Source organism: Cervus elaphus, chromosome 25 (genome assembly GCF_910594005.1).
Source record: "Cervus elaphus chromosome 25, mCerEla1.1, whole genome shotgun sequence".
Classification (NCBI taxonomy): domain Eukaryota; kingdom Metazoa; phylum Chordata; class Mammalia; order Artiodactyla; family Cervidae; genus Cervus; species Cervus elaphus.
Genome location: NC_057839.1, coordinates 44,345,308 through 44,367,883, shown reverse-complemented (window position 1 = coordinate 44,367,883; position 22,576 = coordinate 44,345,308). Strand labels below are relative to the sequence as shown.

At 38.8% G+C, this 22,576-nt stretch overlaps 1 long non-coding RNA gene across 1 annotated transcript; it reads left to right on the top strand.

Annotated features, from left to right (window-relative positions):
- The first annotated feature begins 1,589 nt into the window (after positions 1 to 1,589).
- On the top strand, positions 1,590 to 22,202 carry LOC122683686. The gene is made up of 3 exons (XR_006337792.1): positions 1,590 to 1,734; positions 20,781 to 20,786; positions 22,157 to 22,202. It is a non-coding gene; the product is annotated as an uncharacterized LOC122683686 (long non-coding RNA).
- The last annotated feature ends 374 nt before the right edge of the window (positions 22,203 to 22,576 follow it).

Below are 22,576 nucleotides of genomic sequence, written 5' to 3'. Positions count from 1 at the left end.
TACTTCACGTAGCAGCCTTGAACTACATTCAGATGTTCAAAGAAAATGTAGCTCCTTTTTTTCTTATAATGTAGTCAATCATCCCCACAAGCTGTTGGCCAGTTGGGTCTGGGAACAAATATTAACTTGCCAGTTATAGTACCACAAAGCAATCCCTTCAGGATAAATGCTTCGGTTTTTAGATTTCTGTTCCTCTCCCTCACTTTCACCTGTTCCTGTTCAGGGGGTGGTAACTGGATCCTCTCTGTCCCTGCTGGAGAATGACGAGTCGAGTCTGCTTGCAAGACTGGTAGCCATCAAAGTGGCTGGTCCCATGTGGGCAGGGAACATCATATGTGTACCCAGAGTCATCGTTAATCCATAGTCCTGGCTGCTTGCCCCATGCAAGTTGCCCACACTCTGGAATCTTAAGCCCTATCCCAGTTCTTGCTTGGCCCCGACCCCTCCATCTCACGCTCATCTATCTCATTGACCCCTGCCAAAACCCAGCCGTCCTGGGATGCTGGAGAACTGTGGGGAACTGCTATTAAGGAAGCATGCCATTCGCCTCTCCAAACTTCAAGAGTCTCACCTTCCCTCCTACTTTTGGAAGTAGTTTAAGCATCCTCATGAGTGAAGGAAAGTGGGGCTCTGTGAGGCTGAGAGCCCCTTATTTCTGGGTTTTTCTCCCAACAATTCTCAGAATCAGAGAGGGAAAAGGTAAGCTTCTCCTCTCTTTTTGGTATCTTTAGTCTTTTGACACTTCAGAAGAATCTCTGATATAGACACACTACCTAAGAGAAACATGTTTTGAACCAATAGATTCTTCTAAATTTGCAGTCACCATCTTCTGGTCCCCAATGCATACCCGAAGTTCTGGCCACCTTACCCTCTGTCTTTCTGTTCATTATCCCCCTCACTTTGGAACACACCTGTTCGATGTATTCCTCCACCTGAGTAACCCTGTGTGTCCTCTGATACACATCTGAAGGAGATCTCTTGCAGATAACTTTTCTTGCTTTTTGCAAGCCCAGGCCAGAATAGCAGCTCCTGTCAGAGCATCCTGTACTTCATTTTCACAGTGTTGGGGCTGCTGTCTATAACAGTGCTGAGAAGTAGATGTGTAACACAAGCCACAAATTCAAGCTGCATGTGTAATTTTAAGTTTTGTAGTACCCATATTTTTAAAAATTGAAAAGAAATCAGTGAAATTAATTTAGTGGTATAGTTTATTTAACCCAATATCAAAAGCATCATTTCAAGATGTAATGAGTACGAAAATTATTAGTGAGTTTTTTCTGTCATTTCAAATCTTCAAAATTCACTGGAAATTTACATTTATAGCACATTTCAGTGTCAGTCAGTCAGTTCAGTTGCTTAGTCATGTCCAACACTTTGCAACCCCATGGAATGCAGCATGCCAGGCTTCCCTGTCAATCACCAACTCCTGGAGTTTACTCAAACTCATGTCCATTGAGTTGGTGATGCCATCCAACAATCTCATCCTCTGTTGTCCCCTTCACCTCCCAACTTCAATCTTTCACAGCATCAGGGTCTTTTCCAATGAGTCAGTTCTTCACAACAGGTGGCCAAAGTACTGGAGTTTCAGTTTCAGCATTAGCCCTTCTCATGAATATTCAGGACTGATTTCCTTTAGGATGGACTGGTTGGGTCTCCTTGCAGTCCAAGGGGCTCTCAAGAGTCTTCTCCAACACCACAGTTCAAAAGCATCGGCTCTTCAGCGATCAGCTTTCTGTTGGGTCCATGCCATTTTTGTCCTTTATTGTGCCCATCTTTGCATGAAATGTTCCCTTGGTGTCTCTAATTTTCTTGAAGAGATCTCTAGTCTTTTTCATTCCATTGTTTTCCTCTATGTCTTTGCACTGATCACTGAGGAAGGTTTTCTTATCTCTCCTTGCTATTTTTTGGAACTCTGCATTCAAATGGGTTTACCTTTCCTTCTATCCTTTGCCTTTTGCTTCTCTTCTTTTCTTAGCTCTTTGTAAGGCCTCCTCAGACAACCATTTTGCCTTTTTACACTTCTTTTTCTTGGGGATGGTCTTGATCACTTCCTCCTGTACAATGTCATGAACCTCCGTCCATAGTTCATCAGGCACTCTGTCTATCAGATCTAATCCCTTTAATATATTTGTCACTTCCACTGTATAATCATAAGGGATTTTATTTAGGTCATACCTGAATGGTCTAGTGGTTTTCCCTACTTGCTTCAATTTAAGCCTGAATTTGGCAATGAGGAGTTCATGATCTGAGCCACAGTCAGCTCCTGGTCTTGTTTTTGCTGAGTGTATAGAGCTTCTCCATCTTTGGCTGCAAAGACTATAATCAATCTGATTTTGGCATTGACCATCTGGTGATGTCCATGTGTAGAGTCTGTACATCTCAGTGTAGACCAACACATTTCAAGTGCTCAAGAGCCACATGTGACTAGTGGCTACCATACTGGACAGCTGGGCTTTATATGGCAAGAGTCTCTATAAGCTTGCCTAGCATCAGTAGGCACTCGGGACATATTTATATAATGAAGTGTTAAGAAAAGTTCCTTTTAAGAAATCTGGGTGAATATTAAACACTTCTGGAAATTCTACTTCAAGGAAAGAAAACTGATTCAGTGTTAAATCACTCATGAAAAACAAAGTGAGAGAAATCCAAAAGAAAAATTGCAAAGTACAAAATGAGGTTAATATAGTACCTTCACCACTCAAGAAATTTTGCTGAAAGTCCTTCAGAACACTGAAAGGTTTGTTCTGCTCAGAAGATAGAAGGCTATTATGTTTCTCTTCATCTTCCTGTTCTGACTTGGAAGGAGAAGAAAACTTAGTGATGTGGCTGATAAAAATATGTAGCAAATTAGAAATCTTGCTAGAAATAGCAGAAGACAGCTCTCTAGAAAGGTGTTAGCTTGTGTGTGGGGTAAACTCCTAATTACGGATCTGCTGCCAGAGGGAACAGACTGGAACTAGCACAAGAGACTTTGAACACACGGGAGTTTTCAGGAGATGCGTCAGGGCATCTCGAATTTAAAGCTGTTTGAAGCTATCTTCTGCCCAAGTTACATGAGGGAAACTCTTTGCATCTCTGAACTTAGGAGTGAAAGTGATTCTGACTGAAACAGATGTGGTCTGTTAAAGTTAAGTGTGAATGGAACAGAAGGCAGATGTGATATTAGGGAGGAGACTCACTTGTATCTTGGTTTTTATTTTATTATCCTTTAAATTATTAATTTCTATAACATTGTCATAGTAATATTTTAAATACTTATGCTATCCAATAAAGTCATTCTTCTGTACATAGAAAAAACAAATTAGCAGCATAGAGAAGTTTTATCTGAAGGAGTCTGAGTCTTTTATTTTACATTCTTTATATAAATAGGAAAAGAGGCAATGAATACGGTGAATACCCTACTATCTGCAGCTATCACTCTTCACAAGAGTTTAAGGGAAATCTCAATCATTTGAACCCATTTCATTTCTGGATAACATCAGAATTTTCTCCAGTAAATGCCCTGCTAATTTTAGTAAAAGTGTTTAGAGTTTACTTTGTTCATCTAACGCCAATATTTATTCAATTCAGTGGGGGGAAAAATAGGCTATTGTTTGGGTATCATATATTCATAAACAGTTTGATTAAAATAATTTTATTTTCAAAATTCAACAAGGCCCTTGTCTCTTTAAGTATTCCTTTAAGTTGTTGAGAAATAAGAGGAACAGGAATAGAAATTGAAATCTATAAACAATCTAAAACTTCTCTCTAGCAAAATATTTGCCATCACTCCTAAGAAGCAAAAAGAACTGATTTAAATTCCACCATGGATTTCTTATGGACTCCATTACCCTTATTATCATTGTCCCCATTAGCACTGATAATTGAGAAGTATGTGTATCACACTACTAAATGATGAAATCTGCTTTACCTCCCACCCAGCACAAATTGCTGTTCATCCTTAGGAAATAGCTATTTACAAAAATGATTTACATGCTTATGCACAAAGCTCCACGCTCTATATTATGGTGACATTCCTTTAAAAATGTTTTTTAAAACTAGTGATATGGAAACTGAAGTAATAAGATTCCTCCTAAATTACAAGGTTAATTGTTTAAGGGAGATGCTCCCTCAGAAACATGTCAAGGATTTTTATTCCATAAGGCACTTTTATCTGGGTTGCAAGGTAATAAGGAAAGGAGGGCAAAGGAGCATTATTTGTGTTCAGATGGAGTCCGATGCAAAAAAAAAAAAAAAGGTAGAAGAAGAAAGCAGTTAGTTAGGAAGGGTTCATCTCATTCTTTTACTATGTCATTCACAATTTTTCCTTAAAAAGCCGGCCAAATTAAGTGGTCTTGTCACTCTGCACTAGACATTAGATGTGCTAGGAATGAGACCTTGTTGGAAGGTCAGGGAGAATGTCAAAAGGTCATCCCCAAAGAGCAGTGCCAAAAAACCACCTTTTGAGATGGAGAGGTACCACGCAAGTGTGTGGCAGTTCATCGGTGGCTGAGAAGGCTTGGTTTATGAGTGTGTCTTTAGAAAATCAATAACAGATCACTCAAGTTCAGGCCTTTCGAGTACTAAATAGATCCAGAATATTACTACAAAATATATGGGAGGAGCAGAGGAAATAAATGAAGAACAGCTTCCAAGAGACCAGCAAACTGAGGGTTTTATGTATTCAATACAAATAATTTAGTTAATTATTTTTCTGCTTTAAATAAGAGTTAGGGTCTGACTATCATGAAAACTGTTCAAATTTCTTTCAGTATTTTATCTATCCACATTCTATCTCCAATAATCATCTTTGAGCTATACACCTGCCATGTCTGACTTCGCCATACCATGGTACGGTGAAATGAGGCTAGACTTTGGAGTCAAATGACCTAGAATCCTGTCCCAGCTTTGATACTTGCTCTATAGAGACTCAGAGCCTCAGTACTATCCTGTGTAAATGGGAGATACTAATATCAATCTCACAGGATTGCTGGTGGGATTAAATGAGATCATGCTTATAAATTCTCTGGCCTATTGTAAAGAACCCAGAATTTTTTCTTCTCTCCCTTGTCTCATTTATCTCTTTGATGCCCCATCCTTGTTTCAAGTAGAGGTTTTCTACCATTTTAATACTCTTCCAAGACTTGCCCTTCCATTTTCAAAGCAGTCCTCCAAATTGTACTCATTCAGCCCATAAAGCTTTGCTCAATTAAGGAGATCAGGACCTAGGACCATAGACATTCCCTTCCCAACACAACCAGAGCTTCTGGGAACTACTGCCCTTGCATCAGCTGGAATGGTGGCTTTCTCTCTGACTCCTCCCAGCCCAATTAGACTCTTTAAACAAGTGAACCTGGGTAGAAGGTACTAAAGGCAGCAGAGTCTGGGTAAAGGCCAAGACTTTTAATTTTACCTCCCTCCATCTGATTCTAGCTGTTGCCAGGAAACACCTAGGGGAAGGAGTTTCTACAGGCTTTACTCATGGAAATACAGCTTCCTTCTAATAGAATTTAATTTTTTTTTAAAGGTGGTAGATAATTTAGCATGTTAACCCTTTTAGAAAGATCTCCCTGCTGAAAGAATTCTTGTCCAGAACTATATATTTCTTAATGGAATTTCAAATGAATTAGTTCATTGAGTTTTTAGAAAATGCCTGTGTAGGTTTTAAGACTCAACAATTTCCCATTCAGATGTTGTGCTAGTTTTAACCTGTCAGGTTATAAATATCCAAGTGAGCTCTTCTCTATTTTTAAATGAAGTTTTTTTTTTTTTCAATCACTTGCCCTAAAAATATAGTCAGGATACACAGCCAGTAAATCTAGTAAATTCTTCCAATTGCAGTTTTTCAGATGTCATCTCTTTACGGCTTTTGTATTCATTGTGAATCTGAAATAGTCATATATCCACATAAATGGTATAACCAAAGGAGGGTAATTAATTAGATTCATTGACTTATTCATTCAGTACCATATGAAGCACCTTTGTATTAAATACTAACTGCCTTAAGAATGTACGCTAATGCCAAATGGCAAAAGTACAGTTGAATGTCACTGACACACAAATCCTAATCCTTCGCTCCATGACTGTGCTCCTCAACTTGTAGTCCCCAGACCTATAGTATCAGCATCACCTAGAAACTTGTTAGAAATGCAAATCCTGAGCCCAGACATACTGAATCAGAAAAACTCTAGTGGTGGCATCAATCTAGTTTAACAAGACCTTCAGGTGATTCCGATGCAAACTAGAATTTCAGAACCACTACCCTTTTCCTTATTAAAAGCATTTTGCTCCTTTTTCTTAATATCCTTATATGTAGATGATAACTACATTTGCATACCTATCAGTATTGAACTATATCACAGTTTCATATTTCTTTGGCCTCCAAACAGAATTGGCACAGCACCTTCTTCAAGAAGCTGTCTCCCCGGGGGCATCTCTGGCACATACCTAAAATCCTTACCACTTCTCCAGACACTTCCAAGGAGGCATCCTTATCCCTGATGGACTCTATGGGGTCCTCTCTCAATGAATTCTTTCACTACTCCTGTATTCATCCCATCTTCACAGTTGCTGCAATGTCTGATAACTTCTCTCTGAGGGTGTGAACTATACATTATTCCCCACTAGATCTCCAGTGTCTACTGTCATGCTCAACCTACACGATCAAAATATATTTAATGAATAAATAATGAAAAATGATACAAACAAGCAGATGTAGTTATGAAACTTATAATTCAGGTAAATATAAATTATATAAAATGTTTTCAGAAACTAGAATAAGAGGAAATAAAGACTTAATTTGAGAAAGAGTTTTAATCTGTTATTATTTTCCCTCTATCAATTAATTTTTTTGTTATTTCTTTAAACTGTGGCCAGTATTGAATGATATATTTATTTTAGTGTAATATTTGATCCTGGAAAAATCAGTTTTCCTCGTGGAACCTCAGTTACAATCTGAACCAGGACAGTTTGATTTTATCAACATCAACAAGGTAATGAAAAAGGTAGGTATATGGTATTTTAAAAATAACACTTGGCTTAGGTCCCAAAATACAGATCTCAGTCCCATTTCTAATATTAATCATCTGTCTTATTACTTTGGGAAATTCAATTAATCTCAATTATTTAATCTGTAAGATGGGATTCAATGGTATCTATGCACAAGAGGTTAGTGAAAGAACCAAAGCAAATGGTGAATATGAAACTGCTTTGCAAATCTGAAAGCACAATACAAGCAAGAGGCATTATGATTTGCTCCCTTCTGGAAAATGGTCTAGTTAGGCAAACCAAAGCTTAACTAGCTATATTGGTAAGTAGATGTAGAGTGTTAAGACTCCAAATGGAGACAGATATTTTCTCTGTGATGCAAGATTACATCTAGCAAAATGTACAAAAATGTACATAGAAGACCCAGCATTTACCAGGGCTGATATAACTGGTCTTCCATGAAATGACATTTTTTCCAAACTTCTAAATATCAGTGTTACCTAATCTAATAGTCTTTAATTAGTAACCACAACCCCCTGCTGAGTTTTTAATGAGAATTCTAAACTAAACTAAATAAATGTTTTCATTATACTCTAATTTTTTTTAAAAAAATCAAGCAGTATAAATAAAATTATGAACCTGAAAGTTATATAGAAATAAAAAAATAATCTGGAATTAAGCCAGAATTTAATTACATTTTAGGTCAAGAAATGAATAGAATACCTTCTCTCTTTCCTATCTAAATTCTAACCTCATTTCAAGTTCAATTTGAGTCCTATTTCTACCATAAAACTTCCCCCAACTCTGCCATCTCATAATGACATTTTCCTTTCACTAAATCCTTAATGTTTTATGGCTGAAACTGTAAATGTTCTCCAAACATCAACATTCAGTCCCATATTTCCAAAACTTCCCCAGAGTTAGATTATAGTCAATGAACCTCAAGAAATGACATGTGGGATATTATGCTTCCTGCTCATCTCTCCCCCACTGATAAGCTACCTTGGAAGCTACAGATAAAGTTTCCTCAAAATACAGAAGCAGACTGGATTCTGAAAAATCTGTGCAGAGGAGAGAGGCTCTAGAAAACTGCCCCAATAAGCACGGAATAAAGTCACTAAACTTAAGGATGTGTTTCTTATCACACTGGAGAAGAGATAGCTACCCACTCCAGTATTCTTGGGCTTCCCTTGTAGCTCAGCTGGTAAAGAATCTGCCTGCAGTGCTGGAGACCAGGGTTTGATCCCTGGGTTGGGAAGATCCCCTGGAGAAGGGAAAGGCTACCCATTCCAGTTTTCTGGCCTGGAGAATTCCATGGACTGTGTAGTCCATGGGGTCACAAAGAGTCGGACAAGACTGAGCGACTTGCACTTCACTTATTATCACAGCACAACCTTTCTTATCCTTACTAACAGAAGTGCATAATAGGCAATGCACAAGATTGCAGTTAATCATATGTTATTCTGCAATGGACTTAATTTCAAAACTTTGATGGAAATGGATACCTCAATGCCTAATAGAGGAAAGAGATTTATAAACAAATGGATTGATCATGCAACGCTACATGTGACCATGGATTTCTACATATGATAATGAAAAGAGTATTATAACAGAGAATTTAATGTTCTCTGTAATGGGGAGGGGGAGAGACTCCAGAAATGCTTACTAAAAGAAGTAATACTAAATAAATGTTCATTCCATTTAATGACAAAATATGATGCTCACTTGCTTTACACCAAATATTGACCTAGTTGTTAAAATCTGAAGATTAGAGGTTACCAGAAGGAAAAAAGAAAGTATTCTAAGCGCTGTGATCAGTATGTATAAAAATCAGATCAGAAATAAGTAGGTTTAAAAAAAAGAAAGAAAGAAGTGGTTTTACTCAGAATCTATATAATATATAGTACTGACAGAGTATAAAAATATAACAGTAATAGGAAATGAATATGGCAAGGCAACCAGTTCAAGGGTCTCATATAACAAAATAAGGATTTTTTTTATTTTACTCTGTTGATGATGGAAAGGAGCAAAAGACATACAAGTCTATATCTTAAAAAGATCACAGTCTTGTCACTGTTCAGGGGGTAATCACCAAATGAGAACTCCAACTAGGAGACTATGCTGAGATAAGAGGTGAGAGATTAGAGATGTGACTAGTATGCTGGCAATATTCAATATCTGGCTTTCCAGGGGAAGGACACTGATTTGTTGCCATTTTTAAGCCTCAATATGATGTCCCTGAACAGTGAGCAGGGAAAAGATGCTCACAGGTGTACCAACTTCAGCACATCGCTGACACTGAGATAGCAGCACTCAGGGCACAGTAACTACCTGGAAGTGTCTGTAACATAGTAAGCTCATAATAAATAAACACTGTGTTGGATAAATAAACAAATGCTTGTGGGAATATAAATAGAGATAGAATATAAATATAAAAATAAATATAAATAGAGATAGAATACAAATAGAGAGTAGACTACAGAAATATTTACAAGTAGAACTGAAACAGAGGAAGAAAGGGGACAGTGCACTAATTGTGCTCTAATACTGATCATTAACTGCCGGTCCAGATGGTCCCAGCTCCCACTGACAGATAGTCAGTCTAAATTGTTCATCTGCACTGTTTCTTGTAGACTGTCCAATATGTTTCCTGTAGTCCATTTACAGGAGAATGGCATAGCCTTTTAAAAAATGACATAGCCATTGCTGTTGTTATTGTTCACTCACTAAGTAGTGTCTGACTCTTTGCAACCCCATGGACTGCAGCATAACAGGCTTCCCTGTCCATCACCAGTTCCCGAAGCTTGCTCAAACTCATGTCCATTGAGTTGGTGATGCCATCCAACCATCTCATCCTCTGTCACCCCCTTCTCCTCCTGCTTTCAATCTTTCCCAGCATCAGAGTCTTTTCCAAGGAGTCACTTCTTCGCATCAGGTGGCCAAAGTATTGACATTTCAGCTTCAGCATCAGTCCTTCCATTGAATATTCAGGACTGATTTCCTTTAGGATTGACTGGTTGGATCTCCTTGCAGCCCAACGGACTCCCAAGAGTCTGCTCCAGCACCACAATTTGAAAGCATCAATTCTTCAGTGCTCAGCCTTCTTTATAGTCCAACTCTCACATCTGTACATGACCACTGGAAAAACCATAGCTTTGACTATATGGTCCTTTGTTGGCAAAGTAATGCTTCTGCTTTTCAATATGCTGTCTAGGTTTGTCATAGCTTTCCTTCCAAAGAGCAAGTGTTAGTCATAGGACATGACAAAAACTGGTTAGAACCAATCAGGTCCAAGATGGTAGAAGATTCAACTCCCAGTGGACCTTGAACCTCATTATAAGATCACACACACACACACACACACACACACACACACACGATCACTAATACATTAGCATGCTAAATGACACATCCACGGGAGCTATGACAGTTCTGAAGTCAACCATAGAAGATGTGAGCAGCAGCCCAATTCCTGGCTTCCCAGGTGGCGCTAGTGGTAAAGAACCCACTTGCCAATGCAGGAGATGTAAAGAGACATGAGTTCGATCCCTGGATCCGGAAGATCTCCTGGGAAAAGGAAATGGCAACCCATTCCAGTATTCTTGCCTGGAGAATCCCTTGGACAGAGGATTCTGGCAGGCTACAGTCCATGGGGTTGAAAAGAGTTGGATACAACTGAAGCAACTTAGCATGCATGCAGCCCAATTCTCCACACCTTCCCCCAAATAATTAGAATAATTCTCCCACCTGTTATCCTATGAAATTACCTAGCCCATAAAAACTAACCAACTCATATTTCAGGGCCTCTTGCCTTCTGTGATGCCCATACTCTATCTGTGGCATATGTTTCTCCCAAAGCCATCCTCACCTTTAGAGCCAGACCACATTCTGTCTGTGGAATGTATATCTCTACCTAAATCCACTTCTTACCCATCACTTTGTCTCTCACTGAATTCTTTCTGCGATGAGACATAAAGAACCTGAGCTTTTTAAGTCCTGAGATTAGGTGTGGGATCTCAATTAAAAGCCATGGGTTCAAGTCCCAATCTGAATTGCATAGTTTCACAATCATAAAAGGCAACATTCTTCTATCCTCAACAAGACAGCTATTTAAAAGGCAACATTCCTTCTTGATCTTATAAGGGGCCACAGTAACACTTAGATCTGGATTGTGTAAACTGTCAATAATACATCATTTAATGTACAGCCCTCTGTCTCAAAAATCATGTAACTATGCCTTGACTTCTAACCAGCAAAACAGTTCTCAGAACTGAGATGCCCTTCCTGGGTTAAAATCATCAAATTTGCTTGAATAAAAATTTCCATTTCTTTCTTAGATCAACGGATTAATTTTTGGTTGACGTGTTAAAGAAAATAAATTATCTAAACACACATAGTCAAGTTAAAAAGATGAAACCGGATGAAAAGTCCTAAATTGTCTCTTCATTTTTGTATTCTTCCATTCTAATCCTACCTTTAGAGGAAACTAAGGAAGCCTTCCCATATTTGCCTTCTTCACATAAGAATAGAAACCATTTCAGAGATAATAGTTTCCTGGGTAGCTGTTCAAAACCAGAAAGTGGGGCAGTAGAGATCCAAGAGAGATTTTTTTTTTTTAAACTATGCTTATTATAGCCCACCAGGGATGTTATTGGAATGGTAGCAAAAAGTCTTTAGAAAGCAGAGAAATGTTCATTGCTTATTTTATAAATCTCCCCCAAAGTTCCTGAAGGCTAATTCTATTCTCGTCCAGAGTTCAAAGTCTGACCACCAGACAGTGTGGTTTGAAGTAGAAAAGGAGGCTGGAACAATTTCTATACTTTGAAGTCCAGAGAAAGGAGGATCATTTCAGGGGCTTGAAGCACACACACTGAACACTGTCTCCATCACCACCGCTATCAAACGGTAAGGCTGAATGGAACTTTGAAAACCTTAGAGGAAAATTATCTTGCTGCTTTCATATCTAGATTTGCTTCCTCTCAAATTATAAATTCTTTCCCAATATGTAGGGCTGATTTTCATTGCCCTGAAATATACCAGAGTCATAAAAAAGAGTAACTACAAAACATTGTTATTCCATATACCTGGAGAAGCTGAAGTATTTTGTGTTCCTTTGTTTCCAAAGGAAAAATAAATATGTATATTTCAAGCCCAGGAGATCTAGAAAGTTACCAGCTACAGGTAACATTACAAAAGACCACAATAATGGTATCAGCCTGCAGTGATCCTTCCCATCCTCCTCTGCCTCCATACAATGCATTGGATTGTGTGCTTCTCATCCGCTATATTACACAAGGTTATCAGGGTCTTCTTGTTTCTCCTACTGCACTCTTCAATTCATCCTTTTAAAGGCAGCCTGAATTATTTAAATTGCACATATTTATAGTTCACGGTTATAAGCTGACTACCAAGAAATGAATGGCTTTCTAGAAATTGAGCAATATGGTGGGGTTTCAAAAGAATACCTACAATGTATTTGATTAATAGGGTAGGTGATTTTCATATAAACCTATTTGATAGCAAGAATTTGACTAGTTTCTTGGATCCATGATATCATGAAGCCAAGTGCCTTGCACATAACTGGCACTCTGATATCTAAGAGATTTGATGTCACTACACAAAACATGACGGTGCATTCTTAATTAGCTATTCAGCACCTTCAAGTGCTTACTGTCTGATATTTCAAAAGAAAAAAAAAATGAGAAAAGTTACCTTTGGTATTAGCATTTATCACTCTTAGGAACAGAAAATAAAGATAAACATTGAATAAGTTGATAGCTGAGCCAGCAGAAAGATGGAACTGAAAGAACTATGAGCTCGAGCAGACATTAACACAAAACTTCTAAAAGGAGAATGCAATTTTTAAGCTGCGTGTGAGTGAGCTGTAAGTCTCTTGTGACACGTCTCCAGAAACCCCACTGGTCTCAGCATGACTGACATTTATGAGAATGACCTTAAGGTAGGTGTGAGACTGATGTTTTCTGTTGTTGCTTGCTTGCTGCTTCCATGACTTAAAGGAAAGTAGTTTGAGGTGTCAGTTGCTGCACTGCTAATCTTCTCCAGGCCAGCATGAATGGAACACTAAGCTTGAATTCCTACCTGTCTGACAGATGACTAAAATAGTCGGCTACATTGGAACACTGGTGCTTTCGGGTGCAACTTACTCATTTACTGAGTCTTCCACATTCCTGCCTGGATCTGCCACTTTGCTCCTCAGGACTAGTGCCAGAATGCTAGCATCAGATCTGCTTAATGTCACCCTCCTGTAAATGGACCACAGTAAACATATTGGGCAGTCTACAAGCAACACTGGAGATGAACAATTTAGACTTACTGTCTGTCAGTGAGAGCCGGGGCCATCTGGACAGGCAGTTAATGATCAGCATTAGAGCAGCATGCAGTGTTAAGCTTAACTGTAATCTCTGCGCCTCAGTTTAACAAATGTAGGGGAGCCAAGAGGGGATTTGAGCAGTGTAGCAAAAGATCCCCTAAGGTCCTGAGAGAATGAGATGAAACTGAGTCTTACCTGGTAGTAACTAAAACATCCACACACTGTCACTCGCAAACCACCACCACAGACTAGTTTTTAGAGCAAACACAGAAAAGAATTAAGGTAACTGTTCTGGAAATTTAAATATTCCTGTCCTCCTCACCAGAAAATGAGAGTGAGAGAGAGAGAGAGAATGCTTTTGCCTAAGCTACTCAGATACCAGAAATCTGCTCTTGACCATACAGAATAAATAAATTCTCATACACTTCCTGGGGAGTAGGTTGGAAAAAGAACACCTATTTATTTATTAACCTCAGCCTTTGGATCAGCTCTAGGAAGAACTGGCAAGAGGGGTAGAAGCTTTTATCCAGACAGTAAGGAAAGACTGAGATTCACTGCAAATATTCCTACAGGTCAAAGGGAAATCACAAAAAATCATTTCTAAAAAGTGTATTTAATATTTCTAAAAATTAACACCACAATGGTGTTTAGCAGTAGGTCACTTTATTATGTTGCAATTGGGTTTCAAAAGTATTATCTATTTAGCTTTCAGACTGAGGAACTGAAGAAGAGAAGGTAAATGTATATTTTAAAAAAACAGCATTCATTCTATGAGCAACAACAATCCAATGTGGGCTTAATAACTTGGTGACTTTGTTTCATTGAAGATTTCAGTTATCAGCCTCTTTAGTCTTAACAAGAACAACAAAAGCCCATGATTTCAAAATCAGGCCAGTATCCTTGGTCTTGAGATGAGACTTTAAGCCCTTGTGTCTATATTTAACAGAGTGCTGCCTCTGAACCATTTCAGGAACATTTGTTTGAACTAAACAGCCACATGTCATCTACACGCATCAAGGATGAAAAACACATTGCTTGCCGGCTGCTACTGTCCCCATGGCACTTCCATGGCAAATGTTATTAATTGACTACAGTCCTCTTTCCCAATGAGCTCAGACACAGCCTCACAGTCTTTCTTAACACAGCCACTTCTAATCATTGTCTGGGAAGGTGAGTTGAACATATTTCACATAGGATTTCTGTCAGAGATAGTTTAAGTTCCACGGAAAGTTTTCCGGGTGAGAGGGAAGGAAAGGAGGGAGCCAGGAGGGGAGAAAGGTATTATTTAGTGCCTATTATATAGAGAATGTATATTCTGTTGACAAGGATATTTTGCTCATCCAAATTTTAATCAGGCTCCTAAACCTTATCCTGGGTCCATCTGTGTACTTCCTTGTAAAATCCAGTTTTATCAAGAATGTTCCTACATCAGTATAACCAGAAGTGAAAGTGTTATTCACTCAGTCATGTCCGACTCCTTATGACCCCATGAACTATATACCCCACCAGGCTCCTCTGTCCATGGAATTTTCCAGGCAAGAATACTAGAGTGGGTTGCCATTCCCTTCTCCAGGGGATCTTCCCAACCCAGGGATCGAACCCAGGTCTCCCACATTGCAGGCAGATTCTTTACTGTCTGAGCCACCAGAGAAGCCCCCAACCCCTTACCCTTCAATGATGAACACACTGCTGCCCTGAACTGCTCCAAAATGAGAAATTCCAATTCTAGCACAAAGAGCTGGAAACACTTCTTCAGAATACCAAGAAAATTGAGTTCCTCCTTCACTTATTATGAGAATAAACATTCAATTTCCTACAATTGTACCATCAAAAAGGAGTGATATTTCACAGCATTTGTGCCTTTCATAACAGATCCATGCAAATCCTTACCAGTGAATTATTTTTACAGGTGAGGAACGGAATCACAAAGAAGTAAGAGCATAAACACTGGCATAAACCCAGATTTGCTCATCTCCAAAAAACACATGTTAAAACACATTTTAACTTACAGAATGGTGGCAACCAGAGCTCTTTGAACTTAAGAGGTGGACTTGGTCAACTCAAAGATTCTTTGGACTTCCCTCTGCTAACTGTGCTTAAATCTACCCTTGATCAATCAACCAAAACTTGTGATTGCAATGTTTCTGACTCATTGTACCTTCAAACATGGCTTTAGATCATAATCATTTTCTGGTTCCTCAAATACTAATAATCACATTTGTAGCACTTCATAACTTAAGGAAATCTACCTCCCTTATTCCTTAAAAGTGAGGAATAGATCAAGAAGAAATTAAATGTCCTGTCCAAGACCATGGATAGGGAAAAACTCAGACTTGAACCTAAACTTGTGATCAGAATTCCAAATTTTCCTCTATTAAATTATGCTATAAGGTAGAACTTGATGCATGCCAGAAGAAAGAAAAAGGGTAATGAGAGTTGAAAGGGCAAGATCAGAAATAAGTTATTGATGTGGTGACATTTGAACTGTCTGAAAGGCTAAGTAGAATTTTAACATGTGTGAAAAGAGATGCCAAGTAAAAATGAGGGGGGGTAAGGCTTAACAGAAAACAATATATTAGGTTTGTGCAAATGTAATTATAGTTTTGGACCTTGAATTTTAAATCATTATAACTAGGCTGAAATACATATTTATTAATCAAAATAGGAACCATTACAATCAACACATTTTTGTCAAAAAGAAATGTTTGTTTACTCCTGTGGCATAAAAACCTGTGCTCAGGATTCAACCAACTCTTGGAAAGCGTTTTCTAAATCCTGCTAACTGTGGAAGCATTTTCCCTGCAAAAAGTTGTCAAGATGCTTAAAGAAGTGGTAGCCAGTTGGTGAGAGGTCAGGTGAATATGGACTTCCCCAGTGGCTCAGTGGTAAAGAATCCGCCTGCAATACAGGAGATTGGGTTTGATCCCTGGATTGGGAAGATCCCCTATAGGAGGGAATGGCAACCCACTTCAGTATTCTTATCTGGAGAATCCCAAGGACAGAGGAGGCTGGCAGGCTACAGTCCATAGGGTCGCAAAGAGTCAGACATGACTGAAGTGACTTAGCACACACACAGGTGAATATGATGGATAAGGCAAAACTTCATAACCCAATTCATTCAACTTTTGAAGGCTTGGTTATATGATGTGTGGCTGAGCGTTGTAGAGAAAAATTGGGCCCTTTCTTTTGACCAATGCTGGCTACAGTCACTGCAGTTTTCAGTGCACCTCATGGATCTGCTGAGCATACTTCTCAGATATAATAGTTTCACTGGGACTCAGAAAGCTGAAGTGGGTCAGATGGGCAGCAGAACACCAGTGACCATGACCTTTTTTGGTGCAAGTTTGGCTTTGGGAAGTGCTTTGGAGCTTCTTCTTAGTCCAGCGACTGAGATGGTCATCCCCGGTTGTCCTATAAAACCCACTTTTCATCACACATCACAATCTGATCAAGAAACAGTTCATTGTTCTTACACAGAATCAGAGAAGACAACACTTCAGAAAGGATGATTTTTTTGATTTGCAGTCAGCTCAGGAAGCACCCACTTATCAAGTTTTTTCACGTCTCCAATTTGCGTCAAATGCCAAACCACCATAGTATGGTCGATGTTGAGTTATTCAGCAACTTTCCGTATAGCTGTAAAAGGATCAGCTTTGATGATTGCTCTCAATTGACTGTTGCCAACTTCTGATGGCCAGCCACTGTGCTCCTCATCTTCAAGGCTCTCATCCCCTTTGTAAAACTTCTTGAAACTACCACTGCCCTCTACATTTGTAGCAGTTCCTCAGCCAAATGCATTGTTGATGTTGCGAGTTATCTCCACTGCTTTACCACCAATTTTGAATTGGAATAAGAATATAGCTCAAATTTGCTTTCTGTCTAACATCATTTTCATGTCTAAAATAAATATAAAATAAACATCAAGTAATAAGTCATTAGCAAAAAAAAACATGAAATAACAAATGTACATTAAAATGATGTATAACATAACCACATTTATTTAAAAATGTATTCCAATATCAAAGGCAAATTTCAATAATGCAAAAACCACAATTACTTTTGGATCCACCTAATATTTGAGAAGGGACTGGCAATTTCTATGTGTTCATAGCATACTATACATGATAATGTTGGGTGAAAAAAAATTAGTAAAAAATAAAGTAGCTTGGGGCCAACTTATAAAGGAGCACATAATCCATGCCAAGAAATATAAATATTTTTCTTTGAGTAAAGAATTTTGAAAAGACAGTGTAATGAACAGATTTGTGTTTTGAGAAGATGTCTTATTTAAGCCAGTACAAAGACTATGTTCAAGATAGCAGAAAGAATGAAGTGTCTGTGCTGTTAACTGGGTAAGAAATTTGGACTTCCCTGGTAGCTCAGACAGTAAAGCGTCTGTCTACAATGCAGGAGACCCGGGTTTGATCCCTGGGTGGGGAAGATTCCCTGGAGAAGGAAATGGCAACCCACTCCAGTACTCTTGCCTAGAAAATCCCATGGATGGAGGAGCCTGGTGTCCATGGGGTCGCAAAGAGTCGGACAGGACTGAGAGACTTCACTTTCACTTTTCACTTCACAATAAACTAGAGTCCCTGTGAGAATGAAGACACTAAAAAGGATAAACGGTAGTAAGGAAGAGAGGACCATGTTTAATGTTCTTAGTTTGAGCATCAAAATGAATGACAGTAATTAGCTGAAGTAGGAGATTTAAGCAATGGGAGGATATAATTAATCAATTTGACTTTGGATTTAATGAATTAGGAACATTCATCCCAAGTACTTGTTGGAATCCTCTGGATCAAATGAAATTAGATATATTCTGGAGTCATCACTTAGAGGTGTTATGTACAGATAACAAGGAGTAATGCACTTGGCTCTAAAACTGGTACACAAAGGTGGACCTTGTTGAAAAGACTGAATATAGAGGTCTTCTTTGTGTTAAAGAGTTTGTATCTATTATTACAGTTCAGTTCATCCACTCAATCATGTCCAACTCTGCCACCCTATTCACTACAGCATGCTAGGCTTCCCTGTTCATCACCAACTCCTGGAGCTTACTCAAACTCATATCCATCAAATCGGTGATGCCAAACAACCATCTCATCCTCTGTCACCTCCTTCTCCTCCTGCCTTCAATCTTTCCCAGCATCAGGGTCTTTTCCAATGAGTTAGTTCTTCACATCAGGTGGCCAAAGTATTGGCGTTTCAGCTTCAATATCAGTCATTCCAATGAATATTCAGGACTGATTTCCTTTAGGATTGACCGGTTGGATCTTCTTACAGTCCAAGAGACTCTCAAGTCTTCTCCAACACCACAGTTTAAAAGCATCAATTCTTCGGCACTCAGCTTTCTTTAAGGTCCAACTCTCACGTTCGTACATGACTACTGGAAAAACCATAGCCTTGACTAGATGGACCTTTGTTGGCAAAATAATGTCTCTGCTTTTAAATACGCTATCTAGGTTGGTCATAACTTTCCTTCCAAGGAGTAAGCGTCTTTTAATTTCATGGCTGCAGTCACCATCTGCAGTGATTTTGGAGCCCAAGAAAATAAAGTGTCTCAGTGTTTCCATTATTTCCCCATCTATCTGTCATGAACTGAACTGATGGGCCAGATGCCAAGATCTTAGTTTTCTGAATGTTAAGTTTTAAGCCAAATTTTTCACTCTCCTCTTTCAGTTTCATCAAGAGGCTCTTCAGTTTTTCTTTGCTTTCTGCCATAAGGGTGGTGTCATCTTCATATCTGAGATTATTGATATTTCTCCCAGCAATCTTGATTCCAGCTTGTGCTTCCTCCAGCCCAGCATTTCTCATGATGTACTCTGCATATAAGTTAAATAAGCAGGGTGACAATATACACCCTTGACGTGCTACATGCAGCCATTAAAAATAGTATTTGGAAACTAAAAAAAAAAAAAAAAAACAGTATTTGGTGGTGACAGTTGGAGGCCAAGCCAACAGTAACAACTGGAAAACAGTGGGCTTGGGAGCACTCTGTGAGCTCACATATTAAATCATGTACAGACGGTGCCATGGCTGCTGGCCTCACACACAGCCTGCAGGTTCTCCTTCTCTGTTATAATAACAGCACTCAGCCTTGAGGCACGTTTTCATTCTTGGAAAGAAGTGTATTTCCAAAATTAGGTTGTTATCTGAAAGGTTTTTGAGCCCTACGAGATAATTAGGAAGCCGTGCCTCAAAACAGAATCTGACGTAACCCACTTAGTTTTAACTTTCAAAGGGTGGTTTTTCAGTTTCTCATATTCTCAAACCATGAAGGCAAAAGATAATTTAAAAATTTTTAAATTTCAGGATAGGGCCGAATGGTAGGACATTTTCTTTCTAGTGGCAAAACTATTTATTTTATTCCTCAAAACTATTTATGCATGAATTAAAGGAAGAGAAGACAAAGTTGTGATGTTGGTTATGAGGGACGGGGAATCTGAGATACCTCTGGACCTTTAAGAGAGAAACTACACAGTGAAGGACCAGCTCTCACACAGATTTTGTTGCTACTGCAAAACATCCAATTGCTAGAACGTTCTTCTTTTTTTTTTTTTTTTCATCTATTTGAAGCAAATGCTATGTGAAAAGTGACAGGATGCTACGCCTGCTAACATAAGTCTGTGCCTGTTGGAGAAGAGTCTGCTATTACGGCTAAGACAGCACTTCACCAGCTGAAGTTGGCACAAAAGAGGAAAAGCTGGGTCCCACCTGGAAATGAAAAGTGTGTTTCTCATTAGAACTCAGAGGAAAGAAAAATACTGTGGTGACCTGCCCTCCAATTAGATTATAAATGCACTTTGCCAGCAGCAAAAATCAGGACTCCTCTCAATCTCTGGGACATGCTCATCATTGCTGTTGACATCTCCTAATATCTCGGACTCTCTCCTTTCTCATCTTTAAATTCTTAAATCCTTCCCATACTTCAGAATCTAACTCAATCCCATCTCATCTGGGAAGATTTTTCAACCTCTCTATCCATCTTCTCTTGCTCCTTCACCTTGTCACCGTGCAACAGATATGAGACCTCATGCATTTGGCCTTTATGAACTAGCCATCCAAGGAAAGGTGTTACTTCCCCAGTAAGGTTTTAAATTGCTTGAGTAAACTATTACATCTCATATTATTGTGTGAGGTACCAACATCCTAGTGAGTACTAAGTGTTCAACTTCTTAACCTCTTTCCTGGGAATACCTCATTTTATAAACAAGCATCTGTAAAGTTTTTAAAGTCAGAATCAATGTAAAGATAAATTATTTTCCCCTTGGGCAGTAAATCATCTAAGCATTTCCCCCAAATGAGTATTTTCTAAAATCAGATAGAAAAGGGGAACAAATCAACCCCCAATGGGTGACAGAAGGGAAGACCATGTACAAAAGCAAAGCATTTATTGGAGCTTACATTTTAAACTTTGTGACCCTTAATATTTTAGGTGAGGTATTCCTTCTTAGGCTTAGCAAAAACTGAAACCAGCTACAAGTAACAGGTAAAATGTAACCACAGAAATCACATGCTGATTCTTCAAAGAGTCCTGACTATGCATAGCAACAGGGTGTATGACTGTGAGTCCCACCAGCAAGGGACTAAGCATTTTTCCAGGTTTATTATTAAAAGTCCTAGGAAATTCTAAGACTATTGTGTCTTTAAAAGTCCTCTGAAGCTTGAACTGGCTATGTCTAAAAAATGCTCAAGTAAAAATGGAGTTTAATTCTCCCTCTAACAACTAGAATTCACAATCTCTTGAGTAAAGAGAAGGGGTGAAGAAGCTCCTTTTCCTCCTGTTCTCTCTTCCAATTAATTTGTAACGAAAGGTTTTTGTTTCCCTTCTTGTGTTTTGGCCCCTGGCCTCACTTCAGGCCATGCAGGTGAAATGGCTCTGGGGAAAAAAGGGACACTTTTCATGCCTAAATGTAAGTGATTCTACAGCCAACTCTTCCAATCTCTGATAGGAATAACTAGTGGGGGCCAGCGTCCACTTCCCAACAGTGTTCCTTAAAATTCATATAAATAAGAACATACAGTATCATTGAACAAACTGCAGAACAACTGTAACAACTGGAAGTCTAGTCTAAAATCAATAGTGTTTTTGAGAACTCAGAATTATCCAAAAAGGAAAAAAAAAAAAAAAGGTAAATTGACAAATAACATGAAATTTGTCCAGTTTAAGAAATAATTGAAATAAATACTGTATAAGTTTAAGGTGTACAGCATGATGGTTTAATTTACATATACAGTAATTTAATTATTATTTTAATTTAATTGATTGATTTAATTATTACATAATGATTTAATCATTATAAGGTTAAACTAAAATTCATCTTCTCATGTCAACACAATAAAAAGTACAGAGAGAAAAAAATAAAAAAAAAAAAACTCTATACAATCAGCAAAACAAGACTGGGAGCTAACTGTGGCTCAGATCATGAACTCCTTACACCCAAGTTCAGTTCAGTTCAGTTCAGTTCAGTTCAGCTGCTCAGTCATGCTGACTCTTTGCGACCCCATGAACCGCAGCATGCCAGGCCTCCCTGTCTGTCACCAACTCCCGGAGTCCACCCAAACCCATGTCCATTGAGTCGGTGATGCCATCCAAATATCTCATCCTCTGTCATCCCCTTCTCCTGCCCTCAATCTTTCCCAGCATCAGGGTCTTTTCAAATGAGTCAGTTCTTCACATCAGGTGGCCAAAGTACTGGAGCTTTAGCTTCAACATCAGTCCTTCCAATGAATACCCAGGACTGATTTCCTTTAGGATGGACTGGTTGGATCTCCTTGCAGTCCAAGGGACTCTCAAGAGTCTTCTCCAACACCATAGTTCAAGAGCATCAATTCTTCTAGGCTCAGCTTTCTTTATAGTCCAACTCTCACATCCATACATGACCACTGGAAAAAAACATAGCCTTGACTAGACGGACCTTTGTTGACAAAGTGATGTCTCTTCTTTTTAATATGCTGTCTAGGTTGGTCATAACTTTCCTTCCAAGGAGTGTCTTTTAATTTCACGGCTGCAATCACCATCTACAGTGATTCTGGAGCCCAGAAAAATAAAGTCAGCTGCTGTTCCACTGTTTCCCCATCTATTTGCCATGAAGTGATGGGACCGGATGCCATGATCTTGGTTTTCTGAATGTTGAGCTTTAAGGCAACGTTTTCACTCACCTCTTTCACTTTCATCAAGAGGCTCTTTAGTTTTTCTTCACTTTCTGCCATAAGGGTGGTGTCATCTGCATATCTGAGGTTATTGATATTCCTCTCAGCGATCTTGATTCCAGCCTG